Raw genomic sequence first — 17959 nt, forward strand, 5'->3', positions numbered from 1 at the left:
ATCCATAAACTGAAACAAAGCATATAAATACAAACAAGAGGAGCTTGGATGCTTGGATTGGGCCCTAACCCAAGAGCTTCAGCCCTCTGAGGTAACTCGGTGCTAGCTCAAAAAGAATCTCATGTTTATTATCAAAATAGTAATAGGATTACATGAAATTGTCACCAAAAGTAAGCTCGAAGTTGAGTAGAGTTTTACAATAGCAAAAGTACAACAAAAATCTGACAAAATTTTGACCCTGGTGAGGCCCTAGGCCTCTCTACTTATACAACTGAATATCCCAACAACTTCCTTAAAATTAGGGAGGCTTGGCTCCCAAAACTCGAGATAAACATAAGTCCTCCACTTGCTTGGCTGCCTCCTAATGCATTGATTTGGCTGTTTGTACTCCAAGATGCATGAAGGGGAATTCGAAGTGGGAAGTAATAAATGAGGGGGATTCCCTCCTATAAATCCTCTCATTTCTCCACTTTTAATTATTGCTGCCAATTGTCCATTGAATCTTTGACTTTGTCTTCAAAATTCAACAAAAATCTACATTAAACACATATTAGACCTCATGGCATCATAACTAACTCAACTCACTCCATAAGCATAAATATAATTAAAAAACATGCAATAAGCTAAGAAAATGGTTGATTTAACTATGTTAGGAGGCAAAATGAGCCCATATAATTACCCATTTATGGGGCTCATCACTTTTATTCTGTTTTTGTGATCTGGTTGCATAACATTTGGTATTAGAGCTTTGGATTCTAGGGTTTCGCTGCTTCAAACAGGTCATCTTGGTATTTTCTCTATAACGTTTTTTGTACAAGGAATTAGATGCTTAAATTTTGACCAATTGGATCTAAAATATTGGTTAACTTCATGCAAAAATTTCAGATCTTGTTTCACTATATTTTTTTAGATATGGTCTGAAGAAGTTATGGTTTTTGCATGCTCTATAATTCAATTTCAAACTGGTGACCTAGGTTAAATCATCATAACTTTCTCTTCTAGCATCAGATTTGAATTTCGTAAAAAGTGAGAGAAATTTAATGGAATTTAGTTTCTCATGTACCAATTTCATGGTCAAAGGTTGAAAAAATGACACATGGCATCCCGTACAAGTTCGCTCTACTGAACCAATCCATAATCATGCCATCATGGGATATTTGACATAACTTAATATTGAAGAATCGAATATTGGTATGACTTGTGGAATTGGAACGAAGACTCAGAGGTCTACCACAAGATGGATCATCAGATGAAATTACAAAGATACAACGGTTTTAAGATCAAGCTCCTAAAAGAAAGAAGAAGGTGTGTATTTTTTTATATTTTGCATAACTTTTGTTTGAAAAATCAGTTTGAAGTGATTCAAAGGGCATAGTGAAGCATAGATATCATTGTTTGATTCCAAAATGTCTAAAAACAAAAAAAAAAATGGATACACCTAGTAAGCAACCAGAAAGCTCTACTATGACGCATGAAGAAGAGGAAGAAATGAAACATGATATATCAAAATTACGAGACCAAGTGCAACAAATTTCGCTCTCACAAAGAGTAACCAAAAATGAATTGGAAGCGATGATGAATGTTAAGATGGATGGTTTAGAAGTAAAAATAAAAAGGGACATGGAAGGTTTGAAGGATGGTTTAAAATCAGATGTGGAAGCAATGATGAATGTCAAGATGGAAGGGTTGAAGGAAGGTTTGACAAAGTTGTTGCAAGAAAGGCTTCCTAGTGGTGACAAGGTAATCCATGAAAATCATGATGCAGACAAAAGGAATATGAATTATGATTTTAGAGACTCCAATTTTGGGTTTAATACCCACCACATTCCAAATATATATATGAACAAGTTTGATGACAATGATCTCGTAACATGGATAATACAGATGGAGAAATTCTTTGATCTACATGATGTGCTACACACACAAAAGGTACACATTGCATCTTCATATTTAGAACAAAATCAGATTGTGTCATATCAATGTCTTTTTTCTCATAAATCAATTATCACATGAATAGTTTTGTGGAAGAATTGGTAGCACATTATGAGGATACAAAGATCAATACCTTCTTTATCCAATTGATAGATCTCGAAAAAAGGGTTCAATGGCAGAGAACATCGAGGACTATATTCAAAGATTTAATATAAAGGTAAATGATATTCCAAAAGAGCATAAGATTGATGTCTTCATAGGGAATTTAAAGGATAACATCCAATATGAGGTTCGCGTTTGGGAACCTAATTCATTGGAAAAGGCATTCAAGGTGGCAAGAAAAGTTGGAAGCAAAATTCTGGAAAAAAAGGAAGTATACCACTCACAACTACAAAGATGGAATTGTTTCTACTCCTAACTTCCCACAACCTACAATGTTGGCACCACAACAACTGGAGGAAAAAAGAGCAAAATGGATGTGTTACAGTTGCCATAGCAAATACACTAAGGGTCATAAGTGTGTTGACAAGAAATTATTTTACATAGATTGTGAAGAGGGGGAAGAAAAGGAACAAGAAACATCAAAAGAAGGGGATATACACCAGGGACCAACCCTACAGAGAGAAGAAATAAATCTAACCATATCTTGTAATGCATTGAAAAAAATTAACACTCCTCAAACTCTCAAGATAGAAGGATTTCAAGAAAAAAAAGTGTAATAATGTTGATCGATATAGGTAGCACCCATAATTTTATTCATTGTAAGATAGACAAGGAATTGGATTGATTTATATATCCAACACCAAAGTTTCAAGTGATGGTTGCAAATGGAGGAGCAATAAATTGCTCAAGGAAGTGTCATAATATCAACCTAACCATGGGGGAATATTTATTTAATAGTCCAATGATTTCCATTCCAATGGGTGGTGCTAATGTTGTATTAAGATTCTAATGGTTACAATATTTGGGGATGATAGCTTTTAATTTTCAAGAAATTTGCTTGAAATTTTCCTGGGAAGAAAAGAAAATTGAATTAAGTGGCATCACAGGGAAATTAGGGAAGATAATCAACTCTAATGGCATGACAAATATTTTGAATAAAGAAAAAATGAGGCATAACTGCACAATTATGCCCACTAGATGTTTAAACAACGAAATCACTTGTTTCTCCATATCCCCAAAGAATTTTGGACAATCATTCCAAGGTATTTGAGATTCCCAAAGGCCTCCCACCTATTCGTGATCATGATCATGCTATTCAATTGGTTCTAGGAATTGTTCCTCCAAACATCAAACCTTATAGATATCCATATGCCCAAAAGAGTGAAATTGAACATATGGTTGGTGAAATGTTAGAGGTATGTATAATTCAACCTAGCCAAAGTTCTTTCTCTACTCTAGTCGTATTGCTACACAAGAAGGATGGATCATGATGTATGTGTCTGGATTACAGGGAGCTCAACAAGCTCACTATTAAAGATCAATTTAATTCACCAAGTTGGATCTTCGTTTAGGATATCATCAAATTAGAATTAATATTGAAGACATTCTCGTATAAAAAAAAAAAAAAAAAAAAACAACAACAACAACAACAACTAATGAAGGTCATTGTGATTTTTTGGTTATGCCTTTTGTCCTTACGAATGCACCTTCCACCTTCCCATTTTCAAACCATTCCTTAGAAAATTTGTGTTAGTATTTTTTTATGATATACTAATCAATAGCAACTCTTGGAAGGATTATGCTCAACATGTTGATAGGGTGCTCAAACTATTGGAAGAGAAATAATTGTATGTAAAAACTTCCAAATGTTTATTTGGGGTATAGGAGGTGGAATATTTGGGTCATATTTTATCTCATCAAGGTGTTAAGGTAGATCCTAAAAAAATTAAACAACATTACTGAAGAAATGTGCATTTTTTTGGACTCCAAAAGCAACTAAGTCCTTTGAACATCTTAAAGAGGCAATGTGCCAAGCTTCAGATTTAGCTACTCCGGACTTCACAAAAACCTTTATGGTGGAATGTGATGCCTCAGGAAATGGAATTGGTGTTTTTTTAATGCAAAAAAGAAGAACCATTTCTTTTTAAAGTCATCCAATCAAGGGAAAGTATTTACACAAACCTATTTATGAGAAGGAAATGTTGGCAATACTTCATGCCCTGAAGCACTGGCAACATTACCTAATGGGAGGACATTTAAAAGTAAAAATAGATCATGATGGTCTTAAATACTTTTTGGAACAAAGATAATATTCACAAGAATAGCAAAAATGGGTCACTAAGATATTAGGTTATGACTTTAAAATCATCAAGAAAAAGGAAGAAAAAATTTCTTGCAAATGCACTCTCAAGAAGGGATGAGGATGTGAAAGCATTGCTCTATTCCATTTCTATTATTAAACCTAATTGGATAAATTAAGAAAGGGAGGAATAGAAGAATGACGAAGAGGTGTGGACACTCATTCAAAAGTTGCAAAAAGATCCCAGGACATGTTGGGTTGTGTTATATTCTTTCCACATAGTTAATAGGGGGTTTGAAGGGCATCCGTAACCCCACTTTATGGGGTCCACGGCAGCGCCCCGGAAAATTTTGGTTTTGGACCATATGTTAGGTTGGGCGGACCCACCTATGGTTTTGTGCATGATTTTCGCACATGTTTTTTGGACGCGATGGTTTTCGGTCCATGGTATTGGACGCGATGGTTTTTGGTCCATGGTATTGGATGCTTCGGCATGTATAAATATGTATTGTAACATTGAAAGGAACATAATGAAAAATCAAGCTAGTAGTCCTGGTTTTGGGATCCAGGGAAAAATCTCTGTGCATATGTGTTTTATGGGTTATGCTCTTGCATTTTTTATTTTCTTTGTTTAAGAATTCGTATGCAGGTAATTTCTGTACAGGGTTAAAACCTACATTTGGTATCAGAGTTGTTTTGGCTTCAAGGGGACGCCTTTGTTGCTGAGGGGTTTCGCTCGGGCCTATGGTAGACCCTGTTCAGTGGGAGATCTACGAGATCGATTCTGGTGGTGAAAGAAGATGGCGAGCAGTGGAAAGATAGAGATTGAGAAGTTCAATGGTCAGAATTTTGAGTTGTGGAAACTCAAGATGGAGGACCTGTTGGTGGATAAAGATCAGTGGATTGCGGTAGATCCGGGTACTAAACCATCGGGAGTGACCGATGAAGAATGGAAGAAGTTGGATCGGAAGGCAAAGAGCACAATACGATTGTGTGTCTCGGATTCAATATTGTTGAATGTATCAGGGGAAGCTACGACAAAGGCTTTGTGGGTCAAGTTAGGGACTTTGTACCAATCTAAGTCTCTGGTGAATAAACTGTTCCTGCGGAAAAAGCTATATAACCTGAGGATGAAAGATGGAGACTCGGTGACAGAGCATCTGAATGCGTTTAATACTGTGGTAAGTCAGTTATTATCTGTTGATATTAAAATTTCAGATGAAGATAAGTGCATCAGTCTGTTGTGTTCTCTACCAGATTCGTGGGATAGTCTGGTTATTGCAATAGGTAGCAATGCAACTGCTTTGCAGTTTGATGAAATAGTCTCAGCCTTACTGACGGAGGAGATGAGACGGAAAAATATGGACAACCAAGATGGTGATGCCTTGTCTGTACGAGGACGGTCCCAGAACAGAAACAAAAATAAGTCATCGAGTGCGAGATCTAAATCTCCAGGAAAACCTACAAAGGTGGTGTGTTGGAAATGCGGAAAGGAAGGACACTTCAGAAGGGATTGTAAATCTAAAGCTCCTGATAAAGGAAAGGGATCTGATGATGCTCCTTCTGCAAAGGCGAAAACCACCTCAGATGAAGGTGGGGATGTGTACTTGGCTTCTTCAAGTACACATGTAGATCATGAGGCATGGTTGATTGACTCAAGTGCATCCTTTCACTTCACTCCCCATAGAGAGTGGTTCTGTGAGTATGAGAAATACGATGGTGGTGATGTCTTCTTAGGAGATGATAGGAAGGCTAGAATCATTGGTCGGGGAAAAGTAAAGTTGAAGTTGCAAGGTGGAAGGGTTAGAACACTTCCGGGTGTTTTACATATTCCTGCATTGGCCAGAAATCTGATTTCTGTAAGCAAGTTGGATGATGCAGGTGTAAAGACAGTGTTCGAGAAAGATACTTGCAAGATGGTTCGAGGAGCACTGATATTAATGCGGGGAGTTCTGATTGGAACTCTGTACAAGCTGCAAGGTAGCACTGTTGTTGATGGGTGCAATAGTTCTATGGTTCCTAAAAATGGAGTAGAGAATCTAGTGGTTTCTGGAGAGAAGACCATGTTGTGGCATCAAAGGCTTGGACATATTGGAGAGAAGGGCCTTCGAATACTTCATGGTAAAGGTATGGTAGAGGTATGAATAATAGCTCTCTGGATTTTGATTTCTGTGAAAATTGTGTATATGGGAAGCAGAATCGGGTGAGTTTCCCCTTTGGTGGTAAGAGGACGAAACAGATATTAGAGCTTGTGCATAGTGATGTGTTTGGACCTGTGAAGGTTCCATCATTGGGTAAGTCTGTGTACTATGTATCATTCATAGATGACTTCTCAAGGAATACATGGATATATTTTCTTAAGAAGAAATCTGAAGTCTTTGACAGGTTTAAAGAATTTAAGGCTCTGGTGGAAAATCAGACAAAGAAGAAGATAAAGGTGCTGAGGACAGATAATGGTGGAGAATTTTGCAGCAAGGAATTTGAAGAATTTTGTAAGAAGTGTGGTAAAGCACGGTAGAAGAATACTCCATATACACCTCAGCAAAATGGAGTCACAGAAAGAATGAACAAGACGTTGATGGAAAGGGCAAGAAGCATGCTCAGTGGTGTCGGGTTAGGACAGGAATTCTGGGCAGAGGCGGTGGATATTGCATGTTACCTGATCAACAGATCACCTTCATCAGCGTTGGAGGATAAGACTCCACAAGAAGTATGGAATGGTAAGAAACCCTCTCTTTCACATCTAAGGGTATTTGGATGCGATGCATATGTACATGTTCCCAAGGAGAAACGAACCAAGTTGGATAGTAAATCTGAAAAGTGCATCTTTATTGAGTATAAGGATGGTTTACAGGGTTATAAGCTTTGGAACCCAGTCACACGGAAGGTTGTGTACAGCCGAGATGTGTTGTTCAAAGAGGTAAAAGATGTTATTCAACATGAAGTCCAACCAAAGGAACCTGAGAAGATAGAGTTTGAGCCAAAGGAGGAAGAATCAGACTCTGCAGCAGAGGAGGAATCAGAAGATGAAGAGCCACAAACTCCGGTTGTCAGAAGATCAGTTCGAGAAAGAAGGCAGCCATAAAGGTATATTCCATTTGCTTTCAGTTCAAATTTTGCTTTGTCTGTTACTGATGATGATCCCAGAACTGTGAAGGAAGCAGTGGATTCAGAGGATGGAAAACTCTGGAAAGAGGCCATGGTCGATGAAATGGCATCTTTGCACAAAAACGAGGCTTGGGATCTGGTGGAGTTGTCGGCTGGAAGGAAACCCATTGGCAGCAAATGGGTGTTCAAGAAGAAGACAAATGCAGAAGGAAAGGTGGAGAAATACAAAGCTCGGTTGGTAGCAAAAGGTTATTCCCAGGTGTCGGGAATTGATTTTGGTGATATTTTTTCTCATGTTGCCAAGGTAACTTCTATTAGATTACTTTTATATGTTGTTGCTGCTTTTGATTTTGAGGTACAATAGATGGATGTGAAGACAGCATTTCTTCACGGGGATTTGGAAGAGGAAATCTACATGAAGCAACCTGAAGGCTTTGCGGTGAAGGGTAAGAAATAACTGGTATGCAAGTTAAAGAAGTCTCTATATGGGTTAAAATATTCACCAAGGATGTGGTATTAGAAATTTGATACATTTATACGGGGACGTGGCTTCACCAGAAGCAAAGCAGATCATTGTGTGTATTTTAAATTAATTGGTGACCGTATTATTTATCTGGTCTTATATGTGGATGATATGTTGCTGGTTGGAAATGACAAAGAAATTATCCAGGATTTGAAGACCCAATTGTCCTCCAAATTCGACATGAAAGATCTTGGTGCTGAAAACTATATTTTGGGCATGGAAATTAAAAGAGATCGGTCAAAGAGGAAGCTCTGGTTAAACCAGAGGAAGTATGTCGAGACAATAGTCCAGAGGTTTAATATGCAGGATAGTAAACCGGTGAAGGTTCCTATTCCTGTAGGTGTGAGGATATCTGCTGAACAATGTCCCAAGACACAAGAAGAGGAAGAGGACATGTCCCGTGTTCCATATGCAAGTGCAGTGGGTAGCCTGATGTATGCAATGGTCTATACTAGACCAGACATTGCACATGCAGTGGGAGTATTGAGCAGGTTTATGTCAAAACCTGGGAAGGAGCACTGGACAGCAGTGAAGCGAGTTTTCAGGTATTTGCGTGGCACTAGTGATTATGGTTTGTGCTACCAAGGAAGACCAAGATTGGACAGAGTGTTGGATATTCATGGCTTTGTTGATGCAGACTGGGCTGGAGATCTGGATCAGAGAAGATCTACAAGTGGGTATGTGTTTAACCTATTTGGAGGTGCAGTCAGTTGGATGAGTAAGAAACAATCTGTAGTGGCACTATCAACTACAGAGGCAGAATACATGGCAGCCACTCATGCAAGCAAGGAAGCAGTTTGGTTGCAGAGATTTTGTTCAAGTATGGGGTTAGTACAGGGAGCTATAAGAATAGACTGTGACAGCCAAAGTGCCATTTTCTTGGCAAAGAACCCTTCTTATCATTCAAAGACAAAGCACATTGATGTTCAATATCACTTTTTGAGGGATATGATAGAAGACAGAAAGGTGTTGCTAGTAAAGGTGGACACTTTGAAGAATACTACAGATGCATTGACAAAATCTGTGAGCTCTGAGAAGTTCTCTTGGTGTAGAGAAGCAATGGGAATCTCAGGGTTGAAAAAATGACTAAGCTCTCCTGTGGCCCCCTGTGGAAAGAAAACAACAAGTGGGAGATTGTTGGGTTGTGTTATATTCTTTCCACATAGTTAATAGGGGGTTTGAAGGGCACCCGTAACCCCACTTTATGGGGTCCGGGGCAGCGCCCCAGAAAATTTTGGTTTTGGACCATATGTTAGGTTGGGTGGACCCACCTATGGTTTTGTGCATGATTTTTGCACATGTTTTTTGGACGCGATGGTTTTCGGTTCATGGTATTGGACGCGATGGTTTTTGGTCCATGGTATTGGATGCTTCGGCATGTATAAATATGTATTGTAACATTGAAAGGAACATAATGAAAAATCAATCTGGTAGTCCCGGTTTTGGGATCCAGGGAAAAATCTCTGTGCATATGTGTTTTATGGGTTATGCTCTCGCATTGTTTATTTTCTTTGTTTAAGAATTTGTATGCAGGTAATTTCTGTACAGGGTTAAAACCTACAGTGCATTTGATAAATCTATCTAGAAAAATTACTCATTATGGTAAAAAAGTCGCTTATATCTATGTAAGAATTCCCAACTCAAACAAAAGATTCTTTTATAATTTCACACCTCTCCTTTAGGAGGGGACTTAGGAGTTTTAAAAACATACCACAGGGTTAAGAAGGAATTTTTTGGGGATGGCCTTAAATATGATATTTAGGAGTTTGTAACAAAATGTTTGGTTTGCAAACAAAATAAAGTTGAGACAATTAAGTCCCTAGGTCTGTTACAACCTTAAGCCATTCCAATTTAGTGTTGGGAGGAGTTATCAATGGATTTTATCATAAGTTTACCCAAATCCGAAGGAAAGAGTGTCATCATGGTGGTATTTGATAGACTTACCAAGTATGCACACTTTCATGCATTATCTCATCCTTTTAAATCCATTACAGTTGCTACTACATTTATGGAGACAATTCAAAAGCTACATGGAAACCCAAAGATTTTTTTAAGTGACACAGATCCCATTTTCACTAGAAATTTTTGGACGGAATTGTTTTTTTTCCTTGGTACACAATTATCTCATAGCTCATCTTATCATCCTCAATCTGATAGGCAAACTGAGATAGTGAACAAATGTTTGGAATGATATTTGTGTTTCTTTGTATCATATAAACAAACACAATGGGTCAAGAGGTTACCTCTAGCTAAATGGTGGTATAACACTCCCTTCCATACTAAAACAAAAAATGACTCCATTTATGGCACTTTATGGATGTCATCCACTATCCATCACATCATATTTAAGATAAAAATATAATGTTCAAGCAGTGAAAGATCACATTGAGCATCAATAAAAAGTTCTCCAACTCTTATAGGATAACCTCACTCTAGCGAAGAATCAAAAGAAACAATAGGCAGATTAGCATTGCAGTGAAATAAGTTTTGGCGTAGACCACTGGGGATTTTTATGGCTAAAACCATACAAACAAATGTCCCTCAAGCAAGATAATAAGGATAATAAATTATCACCCGAGTACTATGGTCCTTACAAGATGTTGCAAAAGATTGATGCTATGGCATCCAAATTGGAGTCGCCTACATCTTCCCTAGTACACTCAGTTTTCCATGTTTCGTGCTTAAAGAATGTTATTGGTGACAAGCTCCCAATTCAAACAATATTGAGAGAAATTGACAAGGAAAAATCATATTGGAGCTTGAAGCAGTCATGGAAACAAAAAATCGACAACTATGGAATCGATCAATTTTAGAGTATCTCGTTAAGTGGACGAACTTACTAGTTGAAGGCTCCACATGGGAGGATGAGAATTTTATACAGAAGCATCCAGGACTACTCAAGCATTGAGGAAAACACTTTTTTTTACATAGAGGGGCATGTTAGGTCCCTATAATACTAATGTAACCCCCTTATTGTAATTGGTGTGCCCATGTAGCCCCCATATTATTATTGGTGTGCCCCACAGAAGCCCACTATTGTTATTTTTGTTCACTTACATTATTATTGTTATGTAGACCCTGATTATATTGTGACCCATTAGATGCCTATATACACGAAGGAGGTCTTGTCATTTGTATCATCCCAAAATTTTTCATTTATGTGATGTAAAGGAGGTTTACCCCTTGAAGAGGCTAATTTTCAAGTCTTTGATCTATATTTTCTTTTATTTTGTGATCTAGTTGCATAACATTGCACTCCTCCCATACACGTCTAACAAAGAGAGAAGATGACCTCCAGTGAGTGGTTTCTCCCTTTTGTGATTATAACCACAAATTGGATTATATTCATATAATTTCAACTCAACGTCAAGATTGAGTAGGTATGGTGGTGGAAACGTATTTGGAAATTAAAATGTCTTACAAATTTAACGATCTTCAAGTGTTGTTAGCTTAAAAATAAAGTACCTACCTAGGATAACATTCAAAAGAGGCTTATCAAAGGCTCCAATCAATGTGCTTTGTGTAATTCAAAGGAGATTGTTCAACATATCTTCATTGAATACACCTTCACTAAATGTATTTGAATAGTATGAAAAATCATTTAAGGCTTACAGTTGAGTGGCAAGGGAGATCTAAAAACCGACATTTGGGATTTCAAAGCTCTGGTTTCAAAATGTTCCATATAAATATTGATGGCAATAAAGGAAAGAGAGGAACCCATAGTAGTACCTTTTGTTTGCTCATAGCAAATGCCTTGGTCGGTGAAGAATCTGCATGAAAGAAAAATGTTGATAATATTGAGGGTCTCAAGGTCAACCATATCTGTGAGAAGATTATTGACTTCATGTACCAAGATTTTGGTGAATAAAGTGACCACATCGAAACCTACCATGATTCCATGTTCATCAAGGTTTAATTTTTATTTTTTTTGGATAAACTCATAGGAGTGTTTAACAAAGGAAGGGGTTTGGTCAGTTAGGGGTTTAAGTTTTTGAGTGAGAAAATAAGAGAGGTTATAGGTAGGTGCACCAATGGCACTGAAAAATGGTCTTAGGGGGGGGATCTTTTTTATGAATATTAGGTTTTCTATATTTTTTATCACTAGTAATATTTTCAATAATATTAATTGCTAATTAATTTCAATAATAACAATATGGTCCTATAATAGTCAAAGTAATTGCTAGACAAATCAATCCTATATTGTCCAAATCCATTTCAAGAGAATAGTTTGGTTTCCTTGAAGGAAGGAAAACCCATGAGGTCATAGGGGTGGCACAAGAGGCATTTCATAGTTTAAAGACAAGGAAATTAAAAGGAGTTGTACTTAAGATTAATCTTTCCAAAGCCTATGACCAGGTGAGCTAGTTGTATTTAAGACTTGTGTTGACCCACCTAGGTATCAGATTACCTTTCATCTTCTGGGTTGTGAGTTGCATAAATTTAGTTTCCTTCGTGGTGCTTAACAACATATTAACCTCTCCTGTATTCCATGCATGGTGCAACCTAAGGCAAGGATGTCTATTATATCCTCTACTTTTTCTTTTAGTGTGAGAGGGACTAAGTAGAAAGTTGAAGTAGGCCAAACACAGGGGTGACTTGAGAGGCATACTTGTCACTGAAAATTTATCAATTACAAAATTGTTTTTTGTTGATGACATACTCATCTTCTACAATGCCTCGCCCCAAGATGCAAGTTTGTGTTAGGATTTTTGGATCTATTTTGATGGGCCATCGAAATGCAAGTAAATCTAACCAAATTGACCATATCTTTCTTTCGACTAAAGGAAGATGAATTGAATTTCATTCAATATCTTTTTCCTTTTGCAAAAATACATTATGACGAAGGACTAAAGTACATAGGGTTCCGCCTAAATCCAAATTCTTATTAAAAGGAGTATTGGTACTAGTCAATTATGAATTTGGAGAAGAGGTTTAAGGTATGGAGTCTAAGGTGTATTTCTCGTGTGGGGAGGCTAGTGCTTATTGAATCAATATTGGAGGCTATCTTGGTTTACTAGATGTCTTTGTCTTAGATCCCTAAGGGAACCTTGGAAAAAAATTTCAAGATCTGTTTGGGATTCTTATGGGCGGGATCCCATGACCAATTTTTCACGACTTGGGTCAAATGGGAGAGGATAGTGATGTTGAAGGTTTGGGGTGGATGGGGACTTAATAAAATTCCACTCTTTTCCAAAGACCTGGCAACCAAAGTTGGTTGGATAATTTTGACATCTCAAAGCTAATGGACATTGGAGATTCATATGAAATATTATTTTCCTAGATCCATTGAGAATGGATCAAATCTCCAACTAAGATGAGGCCTAATGTTTCTATTATCTTAAAGGTAGTGTTAGAATCCTTTTGGGTCATATAGGAGGGAATAGAATGGAGAATTGGAAATGGAAATTGGGTGAAAATAGGTGTGGATCATTGGGCTGGGTGTGGGAATAATTTTCTCCATCCAAGGGAACTTGTGGGCCTCTTGAATGCTAAAAGGAATCACCAATCTGAACCAATAATCCAACCTAGCTACCACAACCATTTGGACTTAAGGTTTGTTGACAACAGAATAGTTGGGTATTCTCAAAGCATTATTAGAGGCTTGGGGAGGTTACATTGTAGCTTTTCATGTTATGTCCCTATAATACTAGTGTAGCCCCATTATTGTTATTGTTAATGTAGCCTCCTTATTTTTATTTTTGTGTCCATGTCGCCCCCATATTATTATTATTATTGTGACCCATAGAAGCCCGCTATTGTTATTGTTGTGCCGTTACATTATTAATGTTATTGTTAACGGGAAAAGTGTTTATTCAGAACGACCCTATCCCACTAAGGTGTGACAGTGACCTTAGAAACAAATAGAGAAAACTACTTTTGTATTCTTCTTTATGAACTATAAACAAAGAGAAATAGGATGAACCAACCTGTGTCTTGCGCTAGTCCTTTGATCCAATCTCCCTCTTCTTTGACAGCTTCCAGCTACCTGCTTCCTTACTTGCCCAGCTTCACCAAGTTCCTGTAAGATCACAGAAGAAGAAAACTACACAAAGACATGGATTTATATTCATAAATAGCTTAGGATCAGATTTAAGCTAAACATACAAATGTAACAAACATCAATGATACACAAGCATGTAGGAGAAACTCAAATAGTTTTATTGATATAACAAGAAGATCCGGGAGGAGTTACAACCGATGATTCCTGATCCAGCATCAACCTCCCAGTAGAAAAGCCCCTCTTCACCTCCAACAAAGCATAAATCACCCAATACTCTGATATCTATCTCAAAACCAACGGCAATTCTCTGCAATGTAAAATATTCCAGCCTCTAGATCTCTTCGATGAGGGATCCATATATAGATGTATGCAAAGAGGATGAGTCAGCTCATGAATTGATTAGTGGCTTCTCTCTGTCAATTCTTGCTTCCACTTGGAGACTGAGAGCCTCTTACTCATCCCTAGTCGAATTCAGTGAGGCAAGTGTCATTGGAGAAGATTTTGGAAGCTTCCATTGTCTCTCCACCTCGTGAAATGACTCTTCCACTTGTCATTTCCCGCTCAACGCACCCTGGTAGTGCATTTAGGTGCGTTGCAACGCACCTAGCTAGTGTATTTGGGTGCTTTGCAACATAACTAGCTAGTGGAGCAGCTGAAATGATCTTGATTTGACTAGTTCTGAGCAGTTTATGGTGGAGAACTTCTGGGAGAAGTTGTAATTTGTTGACCTTGTTCCTTTAGGAGTTATAACAACACTTTTAAGGACTTAAGAGCCCTTGGTTTATGGACATTTCATGCTTGGAGCTGTAAGGCACAAAAATGTCTATAACAGTTGTCCCCTAAAGCATGAGGCCGTTTATTGGGTGAAATGCTTTATTAGGAGGATCTGAAGTTCTTTCAATGCTGGGAGGAGACCTGTAATAAGATACAATACAATACATTATCTTCATACTGTTTTCATGATCTAGCTGAGGCGGGCATTCCCATGATCAGCTTTATAAATTCATTTCCATGTACATAGGACAGACAATCGTCTGATGGTAGACTGATGATTCCGATAGAGTCATCATCCTTTTGGTAGGATGATTAGTTGTGCTGCAATGCTGTACATTTCAATGTCTTTATTTTCCTGAATATATATCGCATCCCGGATGGATGAAACTAGATCTGGGGTCTTCAATCTCGTCCGATCTTCACTCGAAGTACAAGTCAATCCATGTGAGAAATGTTTTGAAGTCGAACATGGAAAGACATCGCTTGATTACCAGTCAATGATGTAAATTGTTAACAAGCGCGAGAGGAATCACCGATAATGATAATGACCCTCAAGGTACTGCAGTACAATTCACGTGGTGTGAATAAAGGACTTGGTGTCGAACACCACGCAAAATCTTTCGGTCGAAGGTCATTGATGTATACCTGTCGCCGGAAGTGAGAAACTTGCCATTGAGGAATGCAAGCTTCAAAGTACTGAATGGGGTGTTCCTAGATCAACTTCTTGGATATTGAGCTGATGTCAACAAGAAACGATATTTCAAAGGAAGGCCTTAATGAATCCCACATCAATGACACGGAACGGAGCAAATGATTTTGATGGAGGTGAAAACGATCTGATGATATATGGTTCAGGGTGGCAGTCATGAAGGAATGAATTATAATGTATGGTAGTGGATGGGACACAGGTGACTTCTCTGGATGACTTCTCTTGAACATGTCGGCGACACTTATGTGATGGATTAGTAGCATTTACCCCAAATGTGGATGGTATGGCGTGACCATGGTGATGTGACCGGTGAATGAAACAACCCAACCCGACTCAGGCACGGAGTGGAAGTGTCATGTTCAAGAGCGACTTGCTACCAATAAAGTTTCTTTGAGTTTTCTTCCCAATTTTTCTCCAGTCATTGCTGACCAGTACCTCTTTATTTTTGTCAAGATTGAGGAGGATAACATATGCTTGTTCTATAATTTTCCCTTCAGGCAAACCCATCGCTATGTTTTAACGAGCTTAGCGATAGTGAAACTCGTTCTCGTCTAAAGACAAGTTTGTCGCTATTAATCTTTTTAACGAGTCTAATGACAAAGATAACTCGGTCCTTTTAATTTTTAGAGATTCTGAAAAGGTACGTAAAGGTAACTCCGGAGTTCCTTTTTCGTCATCTAATCCCTTAAGTCCGAAAAAGTATAAAACAATACAGAAGGGATGAATTTTCGATAGTTTTAACGAGCCGAACAAAACAAACACTCGATCTTTTTGTGCAATAATCCCTCAGGTCCAAAAAGATTAAAATCTAGAGGAGGGATAGCACTTCCTGTCGCTTTAACGAGCTGGAAGGCCAAAACTCGGCAATCTTTTCATATTTTACGAGTCAGATGAAAAGAGCTTAAAGAAGACTCGTCTTTTGAGGAACGAGTGATAAAATGGGTAGCAGCTGATTCCAGGTAAGGTTTGGAATTTTCCAATCACGGCAGTGTCACAAGGATGGCTAGTGAAATCACTCTTCGCAGCTATTCCTCAAAATGGGTAAACAATCAAATGGAGGTGAATGATCGGCCAATGGAAAAGTGGAGGTGACAGTGCAAACACGACCAAGGCTTTAATGGCTAAAATGCTTCATTCACGATGGTTATTTACCGAGGGGATAGTTCATTTTTTTACGAGCTTAAACGCGGGTGGAAACATTTGCTCATATCTTATGTTTATTTTTTTAATGAGCTTGAACTATGCGCTAAAACTGCTCAATTAATCCAATGATATGATAAGAATGTCTCATATAAAAATGGAAACTTTTAGATTTTTTCCCCACATCCTTTCTTTATGCAAGTTAGGAAATGACTAATCCAAAAAAATAGATAAATAATCGCTCTTTGCTTGCACTCCAAAAGTTTTGCATGCCCCCAGGTATAAAATATGGTTTCAAGGTTACCCCTCAATTTGCAGACAAAACATTTGTTCTATCAGGAGAGGCCTACCTCTTACAGGTTACCCAAAGATTGCTCTATTCGCGGTGCAAACAAAACACTTCTTCGGAGATGTCTACCGAGATAAACAAAGGTGAGTGACGACGACCGCCAACTCACATAACTTTGACAAAAGAATCTTATTCTAGAATGACCCCTCTTCCACCGACGGACGGGGTAGAGACTAGTCATATTCTCCCGCAAAAACCTACCCTATACCCGAAGTTTTCCTGCCGAAGCAGATCAGGACGCATGGCCCCTGGGTTTCAGTCATATCCCTCTGAATTACTCGTGCTCATCAGGAGGATGGACTGGGGATGGAGACATTTCTTGCGTGAAGAGACCATTTAGGGACGGTATATGACTATTTGCTATGCGTGATCCGGGAAATGAAAGCTGGTCCACGAGCTTGACCACTCTTTCTTCGTGCGGAAAACACATTACTCTAAAGAGTGAGGAGACGATGGCTCCCATGCAATAAATATAGTCTCGTCCAAGGAGTAGGTTATAATCCAAGGGTCCTTGAACTACCATGACGTTCATGCGAATTGTCTTCCCTCTCAATGTTATGGGCAAATCGGGAAGGATCCCTAAAGGTCGACTAGTTCCATTATCAAAGCCTGTCAGATTTCTCATCTCAGGCAACAGCGTGTTGGGTTGTGTTATATTCTTTCCACGACTAACGACCATAGTTAAACGGGGGGTTAGAGGGGGGCGGTAGCCCCCCTTCGTTGCGCCGATTGTGCAGCGGGGGGGTCACAGGGGGGGCGGCAGCCCCCCCTGTCTGGGGGGTTTGAGGGGGCGGGTAGCCCCCCTCTACGGGGTCCGGGGCAGCGCCCCGGGAAAAAAAATTTTGGACCCTATATTAAGTTGGGCGAACCTACCTATGGTTTTGTGCATGATTTTCGCACATGGTATTGGACGCGATGGTTTTTCGGTCCATGGTATTGGATGCTTCGGCATGTATAAATATGTATTGTAACATTGAAAGGAACATAATGAAAAATCAAACTGGTAGTCCCAGTTTTGGGATCCAGGGAGAAATCTCTGTGCATATGTGTTTTATGGGTTATGCTCTCGCATTGTTTATTTTCTTTGTTTAAGAATTCGTATGCAAGTAATTTTCTGTATAGGGTTAAAACCTACACAGCGATGGCGAACAAAGCGCTTTCCAAGCAATAGAGGAAAGGAT

The sequence above is a fragment of the Pinus tabuliformis genome, chromosome 1_1, assembly GCF_031772625.1.
Source record: "Pinus tabuliformis cultivar Carrire ecotype Pingquan chromosome 1_1, CPIR1, whole genome shotgun sequence".
NCBI lineage: Eukaryota > Viridiplantae > Streptophyta > Pinopsida > Pinales > Pinaceae > Pinus > Pinus tabuliformis.